The sequence below is a fragment of the Emydura macquarii genome, unplaced genomic scaffold, assembly GCF_026122565.2.
Source record: "Emydura macquarii macquarii isolate MOO-44397 ecotype Brisbane River unplaced genomic scaffold, CSIRO-AGI_Emac_v2 contig_554, whole genome shotgun sequence".
NCBI classification, from domain to species: Eukaryota; Metazoa; Chordata; order Testudines; family Chelidae; genus Emydura; species Emydura macquarii.
Window position 1 is genome coordinate 16471062 of NW_027130691.1, and position 11760 is coordinate 16482821.

The following is an 11760-nucleotide window of genomic DNA, read 5'->3' on the forward strand; positions in this document are numbered from 1 at the left end:
TGACATCAGTAGAAGCTGAATTTATGTAACAGAACAGAATTTGGTCTGCCCCATCTGTCTCTCTCCATTATATATTTTTGCAGTATAGTCTGCAGGGGTTTTCAAAATGTACATAGGCCTTGTCTACAGAATAACTTGTCTACAGAATAACTTTAGAGGGTTTGTTTGTTTTGTAGATCCACAGTTCTTTTCAAAGTATCTGGTGCCTTATCATGCATTATTTAATCTGCTTAGGAAGTGAAATAATTCTGTTCTAGAATGAGTTCTTTTAATGTAAGATTTGAGTGGATGCATTTGTATTTTGGATTAGCTATTCTACTCTGACAGTCCTCCCACTGGTGCCCCACACTACATTGGTTCACACTGGGGTAGACTTAATTTACCTGTGTTGCCTTCTACTGCTCTAAGGTCATCTTGACTGGATGTCACCTTTAAATGGTGGAATGCAGCCAGGTGTGCCCATTGCAATTCCAGCTGGTGGTGAATTCACACCCATTATAACAGCCATGCCCCATGGGGCCACATCAGGAGGTTCCCCCCCACTTATTTCCCATCTGGGAGAGAGGCATGTGCAGTCCTATCTGAACAAGAGAGTCGCCAGAATGCCAAAATCTACAAGCAAGTGGCAGAGCAAAATGAAGGAGATGGGGTACTCCCAGAACAAAGATCAGTGCGGTTTCAAAGCAAAGGAGCTCCCGCAGAACTATGAGAATGCAAGGGACAACCTGCCCATATTACAAGAAGCAGGACTGGATTTTTGCAATGGAAGCCAGCACCAAACCCTAGCATGAGGTTCTGGCCAGTTTTGACTGTGGAAGGCACCCCAGCGACCACAGACCCACCCCACCAGGAGACGATTTCCTCAGACTACCAATATTACTTCTGAACACCAAATCCTGAGTCAGAGATTCAGGCATTAGCAATGCCCTCCAAAACCCAGGCAGAGAGCCACTCAAACTGCTGTGCGGTGCAGCTCTCCTACTAAGTATCATGGCCCAGATTTTTAAGTCTCTTTGTGTGTCGCTGAACTTGCATCACAAAGCCTAACTGATTTAGGGGTCTTAAATCTCATTTTCAGAAGGTATTTAGGCACTTAGATAAATGAGATTTAGAACTCCTAGGTCAGTCAAGCATTGCAATGCTGAGCTCAGCACCGCTGAGTTAAGTAGCTTTAAAAAGCTAGGCCAACAGGCTTGTAGAAAAATGACTCACCAATCAGCACGCCCCCAGGTGGCTGAGCAGGCCATTGCAGAACCTTCACTCTCAGAGGCCTCCTTCTCATAGCCAGTCAGGCCATGTGGTGGTCTGGTTCTTCCAGGGACTTGGAGTCAAATGCACTCTCGCCCCTTTCAGGGTATCAACATCTCAAATAAGCAGCATCCAACACAATGCTGCTCATGAATATCACATCTTCTACCCCTCCTGGTCTCCTCATTAACCCTCACTCTTCTTTGAGTAGTAGGTTCCCAGGTTTCCCCCAGCAGGTCTCACCCCCAAACAAAACCAAAACACAACTTATGCTACATCTACACAACAGAGGCTTAAATTTGCAGTCCCTCTAGGTTTTCCCAAGCTCCCAGAACACCAACCCACAGAGCTCCCGCAGACCATACCCCACCCCTATTTCAGGGCCCACAACAGGGCAAGCTGCACTCTGTGATTCTTTTTGCACAAAAGGGGGATTTTTCTACCTCTTGTTTTCTGCTAAGTCTCTCCTCAGCTGGAGCACCACTCCTTGCTTTATGAAGCATCCCCAGGCCTCCATCCCCAGCTGGGTCTGATAAGGAATTGAGTCTGACACCTCTCCAGGTGCAACAACCTGGACTAATTGAGCTTGTAGGCTCCTGTTAACTCCTTGTCAACCAGTGTGGGGTTTATAGACCCCATCTCAGTGCTCTATTACATACAACTGTATAGGGAGAATTATACAACTATGTTCTAGGTGCTCTCAGAGCACCACCATAGAGCCTCTCCACCTGCATGGTTCTCCCTGCACCACACACACACACATTGTCCTCAGAGTACTCAAAATGGCATCCAGGCCAGAGACTTTAAGCTCTTCAGGGTTTATTTCCTTGAAGTATCCAACTCCCTTCTAGTCCCCCAAATGTTATGCCCTTCCCATTCATCCCCCAAGACAAGGAGAACAGTTTCCAAATCCCTCCATATCCATTTCTGTGAGTGCATCACCCCAAACATGTGAGCACTTCACTCTTTAGGCATCTTCTGCCCCAGTTCCAGTGGTTTTCAGTTTGTGTTGTTATGTTAAATCAATGAAGGTTTTTTATTATGAAAAACTCAGCTGAAAAATATCATTAAGGTTCAGCTGCCACCTAACAACACCAATTCCTAACACCACAACAAATTTCATTCATTTGATTGGTTACAATACGTTCATTTTCCACAACTACACCCTGACCTTATAGGAAGAGAAGAACAATGCACCCCTGACCTTGTTCCCCTGGCCAGTTGAGGCACCTTGCAGAGACACCCTGCCTGCCTGTTTATAATGTCCAGAAAGCCTCTCCACCTCCCAGCCATTGGAGAGAATCTGTCCCTTGGTGCAATACACAGCAAGCACCTATCACACGAGGCAGATGTGGTTCACAAGCATCCTGTTTTGTCAAATGGCACTTCCACATTCTCAGTGCACACTCCATTGTCATTTTACAGCTACTCCGTGTGGAGTTAAACAGCTCCTTTCTCCTGTCCAAGTGTCCAGTAAAAGGCTTCATAAACCAGTGATGCAGAGAGTAATCTAGGTCTCCCAGAATGACAGGAAAACTCACATCACCATTAATGTCCATAGTTGTCCTGGGACCAAAACTTCCCTTTTGTCACTGCAGTAAACAGGACTGAGTTTCTAAAGAACCTGGCAGCGTGGACCTTTCCAGACCACCCCACTTTAATATATGTGAATACTCGCCAGTAATCAGGTAGGCCTTGCAGCACTGTGGAGAAATACCCCTTTCTGTTGATGAATTCTGAGGCCTGGGGTGAGGGGCAAAGAATAGGTACTTGGCCCCTCATGGCCACAATACTGTTCAGAAACTCCAACCATGCAAATCCATCAATAACCTCAGGAACATTGCCAAGCTTTATGACCTGTACAGCAGCACCCACTCAATAGCCACACATATCTCCATGAGAAAAGCCCTCACAGCTGACCTATCAATACCAAACTGGTTAGTTACCATCTAGTAGCAATCGGGGGTGGCAAGCTTCTACTTGATGATGGCCACACATACCTCCCTGCTGAGGGAAATTCTCATATTGGTGTTCCACTGCTGCAACTCCAAGGTGAGTTCTGCACAGATTTCTAGGAAAGTAGCTGTCAACATCCTGAAGTTTTCCTGCCACTGCTGGTCATCTCATGTCTGCATCATTATCCTTTCCCACCAGTCACTGCTAGTCATGCCCAGAAGTGGCACTCTGCTGAGTGAAGCTGCTCCAGGAAAATATCCTGCAGAAGTAACTGCTCGAGTTCATCATTCTCGTCTACCTGTATTTCCACAGAATTGCCATGTCACCCAACCCATCCAAAGCCATCCAGCTGCATGTTTGAATAAAGATGTTAAGAACATAAGAATGGCCATGCTGGGTCAGACTAATGGTCCATCTAACCCAGTATCCTGTCTTCCAACAGTGACCAATGCCAGATGCCTCAGAGGGAATGAACTGAACAGGGCAATTGATTGATCCATCCCATCATCCAGTCCCAGCTTCTGGCAGTCAGAGGCTTTGGGACATCCAGAGCATGGGGTTGCATCCCTGAGCATTTTAGCTAAGTTTTTCACTGGATGTCTGTGGTTTTGATTGCAGCCAAGTAAGTCAATGGCATGTGCCCAAACAGACCATATTCTAAAGCTAGTTTTTAAGTCATGGTTCAAATGACACATTATACAAATCATGTCACCAGAACTTGGTGCTAAAATCGCTTTGAATATCTCAGCCTTGTACATAGCTTATCCTTTGTATGTTAGTCTAGCCAAAAATGACTCTGCTTTCAGGTGTTTTTAAATTAACTGTACAATGTTAGACAGATGAATTTTAAGGAGGTCGATAGGCAAAGCTAAGACAATGGTCTATTTCCATCCTGGAACATCATTAGATTAAAAGTTTATAAATCACTGCAAGGTTCCCTTTATTGGAATTAGCAGACAAAAGGCTGGGCTCAGCAACTCTGATATAGTTTCTGTATGCATCTTGTACTACACTGGCTAGCATTTGTACGCGCCGCTGCCCTCTGTTTCAGATGAAAGGACCGATCTGATCAAATGCACGTGATTATAATGCCCTCTTGTGTCTACAGACCACAGAGGATACGAGCTCTAATACTACTAGGCCAAATTCATCTCCAGTATAACTCCATTCACTCCCGTTGAGTCATATCAAGGATGAAGTATCCCACTTGGGTTGAAGGAGATCCTCATTTAGCACCAGTGAAGCCTGTGCTTTGGAAGCAGAAAAGCCTGCCTTCCATCAGCAAAGCCATGTATGCATGATTTAGCTAGCAGGCATGTTTTTCTTTGTAGCTGAACACTCATTACACTCCAATTCTGGGAGAGGTAAATCTCTGAGGCGCTTATAGATTTATTATGAAGCATGAAAAATTAACAGTAAAACTCAAACAAGAGTTCAGAAAATTCACTTCCATTTAAAATACAATTAACAACTTCCTAGTCCCTTCCCCCAAATTTTACAACATGGAACAGTACAGTATATTTAAGAATAACTCTGTCAGTAGCAGCACCCTCTGTTCTAAACCTCAGAGAATTAAGAGATGGCCTTGCTGATTTCAGTGGCGTTGCACCCACATAAATGAGAGTACACTCTGATGCATTGACTGAGTCATGGGCTGGAGTGATACAAATTTAAATCATTAGCACAAGACCTGGTGCCATCGGAGACATTTTCTCTGAGGTTTCATGAGCAGATCTGATGAAGCCCACAAGCTATGGGGTATTTGTGCTTCCCTTTCTTTGTGTTAAAATATCCCTACTGTAGGTGTGAGAAACACCACAGTGGCCAAACGATCGAATAACCTGCCCAGAGGGGAAGTTCCTTCCTAACCCTGTCAGAGGTTGGTTTATGCCCTGAAGCATAAGGAGTTCTAGCATTTATGAATTATTTTTTAGTCTTTTCACTGCAACAGTGGATGGTCTCATTATCCATATTAAGATACACACTAATGGGAGTTAGGCACCAAACTGACATTCACTGGCAGTTAGAAGCCTATCTGCCTTCTGTGCCTTTGAAAATTCCACACCCCTACCCCAATTCTTTTTTGAATCCTGCTAATCTCCTGGCCTCAATGATAACTTGTGTCAATGAGTTCCACAGTCTAATTAAGCATAATTCAACAAAGCGTTTCCTTTACTACCTTACACATGCTACATAAGCGTTTGTAGAGAATAAGAGTACAGCTGGTTGACTTCCCTCATATTGTTCATTACTTTGGATATCTCTAGCATGTCCTTTTATTCTTTTTCTCCTCGCTAAACTAAATACTTTTAGTTTTTTTACTCTATTATCACATGGAAGCCTTCCGATACTTCTAATAATTTTTATTACCTGTCTCTGAATCCCTTCTATTTTTGCAGTATCTTTCTAGAGACAGGATGGTCCAAAATGAATGCACTACTCCAGGTGAGGGCATATCATTCATCCATTTATATAGTATCATTGCATTATTTCTTTCAAAGGAAATTTATAGATTGTGACCCAAAGCACTGCTGCCTGCCCAAGACTGCTGGTAGAGACTAAATCAATAGAGGGTGGTATTCCCCATTCAGCTCAACGGGATGTTAATACTGCACCTTAGTAATAGCAACACAAATATCAGGATTGTGAACTTGTTCTCATGGTGATCATTAGTAGAAACATCAAGCTATTTTGCTATCATGAGTAGAGCTGGAGAACCACTACTTTTGTTTTTCCACGCTGAGCCCTGACTTCAGAGTTACATCAGGGATTAATTTGGCCCATGAACCTGGAGAAATTCTATTTCATTTCCACTAGCCTGTGACACAGAGGCCCACTGGTGCCAACTGGCAAAGGGTTCACTGTTCTTTACAATCAACTCCTGTCTCAGAAATGACAAACTCGTTACACCTAATATACTGCTTTATGGGTAGCAGATGAGGTCTCTACGGAAAGTTGGTAACTTATGATACTCATAATCATTGCAAGATGTATGTCTGGGTAATATTTAAGGAATAATGTAACTATATTGAAAGTTATACCCTTATGGTCTTGGAGTAAAGAGAGTCACCAGGGAATAATGTGTCTTGGTGATGGCTCATTCAAGCAAGAGGGAGCTGTCATCCCTCCCCGGCTAACCGATTATGTAATCTATTGCTCAGCTGTCTACCTTTGGACCAATCCAGAAAAGTCAATGGAAAGCTATCATAGACTAACTATAAACATCAAACCCATGTGGTAGTGAAATAGAAAATACGACATTGAAGAGAGCATCCTGTCTGTGAATAAAGACAAAACATTGGTTCAGTATAGCACAAGGTGGAGGAAACACTCTCGATTCATTCACTGAGAGATACCTTTATGAGCAGGGGTGCTTCATAAAAGACTGTGTCCTGGCTCCTTGGGGTCAGCAAACAGTGCAGACTGATCTTTGAGGGTGAGAATCTACTCTATTAGATAGGATGGGTAACTATTAATAAGTGTAGGCCGTAGTTCGCATTTTATGAGTTTGTTTTATAGGTAGCCATTTGTTTCCATCACACACACTTGTTTCTGTTTGAGTCTCTATTCTTTCTCAAATAAATTTCCTTTTGTTTTACTATCATGGAACTCAAGTGCTGTGTGTGATACAGGAGCAGTACTCTAAGGTAAAACTGGTAAATTGGGTTACACTGTTCCTTTGGGAACAGAGGATCTAGGATTTCTGTGGGTATCCAGTGATCAGGGACTGGATACCACAGGACATTTTAAAGAGACTTGGGGACTGGGGTGCATCTATTGTCAACCAGGGCTGGTGTAGCTTAGAGGAGAATGCTTGAGTGGCTGACAGGCTGTGTTGTGATAGGGAGCTAACACCCAGCTGGCACAGGCAAGACTCCTTCACACTGGAGGCAGGTGGCAGCAAAGTGACATACAGCCCTGGGAAACATCACCTTGTATGAATACATCTGACTTTTTTTTTTTTTTTTTTTTGACAGGAGTGTTTGACATTTAAAGGCAAAACCCCCAATAATATGTCATTATAAATACACTTTTAAAAGTTAGTTTATTTTATTTTTAAAACAGTCATTACAGCCTATAATTATATGATAAAACAGAGCGCAAATAATTACATTACATTTAATGTCTTCAATAAATTAAACCTGTTTGCTTTTGCTGAGCTCTGTAAGGGCCTGCCTTTTCAGGCCCTGATTCAGCAAGTTACTTTACTTATCATGAGTGTAATTTTACACATGTGAGTAGAGATGGTTGAAAAATACCAGTTGTTTTTTTAAGGAAATTTTGAATTTTTTGGGTTTTTTTATTTTGGTTGGTTTTTTCCCCATAAATTTCCCCTGGAAATACTTTGGTTTAAAAAGAACAAAAACAAACCTAAGAAAAATTCATTTTTCAAAACTTGAAAATTCTATCCAAAAGTCAGTTTTTGTTTTCCTTTTCTGGTTGAAAAACCAGAAAATTTCAACCTAAATGAAATATCGTGCAGAAGTAATTTTTTCAATGAAAAAAAATACTTTGACCATCTAATCTACAGCAAGGAGATTTTGGTTAGATATTAGGAAAATCTTTCCAACTCTAAAGGTTGTTAAGGTATGGAGTAGTCTTCCAAGGGAGGTCATGGAATTCCTATCACTGAAGGTTTTTAAGTTAGGTTGGACAAACACAATTGGACATTGGACAAAGGGATGGTCTAGTGTACCTGGTCCTGCCTCAGCACAGGGGGCTGGACTTGATGACCTCCCAAGGTCCCTTCTAGCCCTACATTTCTATGATTCTATGTGAGTTCTTCCATTGAATCCAAAAGGAAAATCCACGTTTAAAGTTACACACATGCTTAAATACTTTGCTGAACTGGGGGCTAAATCAGTAGCTAAGTCTCTAATACCGTATGTGCTGGTAGTCTCAACTGCAACATCCCACAAGTACCTTATTATTGCTGAATACACAGACCTGGCTTCTGTGCTGTGTCCCAGCTGCTGCCCACCTCCAATTCATTTGTGCTTGACCTAGGCACATTGCAGCTTGGGGGTGGTGAGTGCTGCAAGCTACTATGGCATGTTAGATGTCACACAGATGAATAAGAGGCAAGGTAGGGGCAGCACACCAGGCCCCAGCACAGCCCTGAATAACCTATGTGTGTCTGGAATGATGGCTAAAACAGCCAGTGCCTAATAGTTAAGTAATATCTTAAAGAGGAGACAATAATGATGAGAAGTGCAAGAGGAAACAGACAGCGTGACCTGCCTCCCTTGTCATCAGTACTGGGATTCTTTCTCCATTAGGGGCACTGCAAACAATACGCTAGGCATTTATCGAGTGATACACTATAGTAATTTAAGCCAAATTTATTACAGGATTCTCCACCACCCCCTTTCCCAGGATTCACGCCTGCCAAACTGTTTGGATTTGCTGGGACCCCAAACAGCAAAACAGGATTAAATTACTACTTCCCTAAAACAAGGGCAGGAATAAAGAAAATATATACAAAATTAATCCAGGCTGGTGACAACCTGAAGATGGCAAGGGGACAGGGGAAGGGGAGACATTTATTCATTTTCATGACAATAGCCACGGAGAAAAGAGACGCTTTTCTGGCTCTCCCTGGGGACTTCAATTGAATTCCCAGGGCTGCCAATCAGATCAGGACTTTAACAGCATTTATTCAGCAGGGAGGCTGTCTGGAGCCAGCATGTCAGCATCTGGATGCTGCCCTGAGTCTGCACCAGCACAGCAGCCAGGAGTGACAAATTTGCCTAGTTTGCAAGCTCTCATACAATGTGGGATCTTGCGCATGCACGCACACACATGCACACGCACATGCACACACAGTTTCCTATCTCAGTTACACAAGTGTAAATCAAAAATAACTACATTAAGTCAGTTTACAGCCATAGGTTTAGGGTATTTGATCCAAGGCATTGTTGCAGGCCCATCTTCCATAAGGTAAGACTTAGATTCTGCCTCACTGTAGTGCAGTTTGATTGAGTTAATCAGAAGTGGATCTCACTGTAACCTTTGTATGTACTGCTTTGTGGGAAGGAAATCCCAATGTAAGCACAGGAATAGGCCCAAGACTATTCTATCATCAGATTCTAGACACAACCTGATTCAAAGGGGCCTGATTTCTGCAGTTCAGCCCATTGACACAGACAGTTAAACTGGGGCTTATGTGAGTGTTGAGCCATTGTTGCCAAAGTAAATTCTAGTTCCAGGCTGCAGATAAACTGATCCAACCAGAGTGCCAGAGAGCATACAGACTTATAGGGCCAAATCCTGCTTTCAGATACATGGGCAGCTCCCATTGACTTCAATGGGAGTTCCATGCACAGACCTAGGAGCAGAATTTAGCTCACAGATATTAGAGGTGGCAAAGTCCATCGTCTCCAATAGACTAGTGGGCCCTTCCCCTGAATAAACCAACTCCAGGCTATTTATCATTATGAACGAAGTTTAAGCAGCTTTCACAGAAGCCAACAGGACCACAATCTCCCATGACAGTCTTTCCTCACTGGCAGTTAGATCTTTCCCTGGCTGCAGTTTCATTGTTTCCATTGTTATTAAGCACTCACCATGAGAGAGCCTGGCAGAAAGGATACCAAATGGCCCTGTGTTCTTTCCTGGAATGTTTATGACAGTGGCAATTTTAGATGTTGGGTGTATGCAGGATGGAGCATGGCCAAGCAACTGGAATGAATTGTTCAGGTTTGTAGTATGGGTACCTTGCCAGTGATGTCAGCAGCCAGGAACAGAAGATTCCTGATTTCATTGGCAGCTGTGGATCCTGTGGAAAAGGGAAAATTCAGACCACAGGCCCTGGCATTAGATATAAAACATTTATTCTGACATAGGGACGCAAAATCCCAGGAGACAAATGTCAGCCTAGAACTAAAAAAATCTGTACTCTTGAGTTCCAGCTTACAGTGATCTCTGGGCATGCATGGGTCTGCAAAGGGATTTCTAGTATCTGACGTCCAATTCCAGGATACTTTCATTGAAGTAGGAGGTACCAAAGGGATGTCATGCAACAAAGAAGAGTTTAGCTCAAGTTAGTCTACTCATGGGTAGTTAGTAAGAGTCCATCTGCCTGGGTCCAATTGCAAAGTCGGGGCGATAGTATTAGCAATGTTTCAAAATGATGAATTTTAATCCTCTCCTTCTAGTACACTGCTCATTTTCTTGTATTATGCTGGAATTATTTTGATGCCATGTATAAATAGGTACATCGTATCCAATGGAAGTTCCTGAGCCTTGCTTTAAAAAAGATTGCTCTACATAGAGTAAAATAAGGTTCCAGAGAAAAGCATCCTGGTTAAGGATATACCAATGATTGTCAGAAAGGCAGAGCATACTTTAGTAGAACCAACAGTCTGATCCAAACTGCAAATTCTGTATTATCATTTTCACCCATTTAAGGTCCTATTTTCACTTCAGTTTCCATAGCAACCTCTTGTCCTAAATCTGCAGCACTTATAGCCTTTTAGTGTCATGGGTTCTTTCTTTACAGCTCTAATTACACCATCATCCACAAGGGGAAATGGCTGGGATGCCTTTCCCACCACAGAAACATGCAGGAAGTGCTGCTCTGTAGACAGAGGGGATATAAAACCTAATCATAAACCTTCAGACTTCATCCTTTTTTGACAATTCCCCTATGTCACAGCTGCATGTTTTATGGTTGGGTTTTTGAACATGGGCCATGGCAGATGTGTGCATGTACTTTAAGAGGGGAAAAAGTTTAGGGTTTGGTTAAGTTTTTTCTCTCTGTGTCTTTTTATGGTCTATTCCAAATACATAAGACTAAAGAAACTGGAAAAATACTTAAAATTAACCACTCAGATGCCAAGTGGATATTTGATACATATTAGTGCTGTCGAGGCATGATGTCCTGTGTGCCCTAGAAAGCACAGCTGTGGAGATGAAACTCATATGCTCTTGAGTTCACTGAATCCACCCTTCAGGTCTGTGTACATTTTATTTTCAGCATTTGAAGGGTTAAGGTTCCCACCTATGCATTTCATTTAAATTCAATAAGACTCTTTCAGTTTGTTAATATGAAACACACAGGGACCTTTGTCTTCCTTCCCGCCTGTAAAATGCCTGTTGTGCTTTGCAGATTATTAATAATAATATATTTCTGGCACTGTCATTCCTAGCTATAGTCCTTCAAAGCAATGACATTAAAAACATAGTGGCAGGCAGCCCTGTGGCAATGAGGCAAAGGAATTGCAATTGAACAACAACTTCATAAACATTTTATAGAACCATTTGCTGAAATAGCTGAAGGAAGCGTGTCAGTGGTTAGTGCAGATAACTAGAAGCCAAGACTCCTGGTGTCTATTTCTGGCCCTGCTACTGACTTGTGGTATGAACTTGGGCAAGTTGCTTAAAAATGAAATTTTTCAAAAATGAAAATTTAAAAAAAAATTTAAAGTTTTTTTTTAAATGATGGATAAAGAAGACTTGAAAGTTTTGCTGAAATTGTGCTTTTTTAAAAAAAAACCACTTGTCTGCATACAAAAGTTGTAGCAGTAACTTTAGAGAAATAGTTAAAGCCATACA

The 11760-nt window shown here is 42.3% G+C and overlaps 1 long non-coding RNA gene across 1 annotated transcript in view; it reads right to left on the reverse strand.

Moving 5' to 3' along the window:
* The window catches only part of LOC137147582 (uncharacterized), a 107267-nt gene extending 105916 nt beyond the window's left edge, over positions 1-1351 (reverse strand). Inside the window, exon 1 of the long non-coding RNA XR_010918250.1 lies at positions 1213-1351. This is a non-coding gene — a long non-coding RNA (uncharacterized lncRNA). The remainder of the gene's footprint in view (positions 1-1212) is intronic.
* Positions 1352-11760: the final 10409 nt, after the last annotated feature.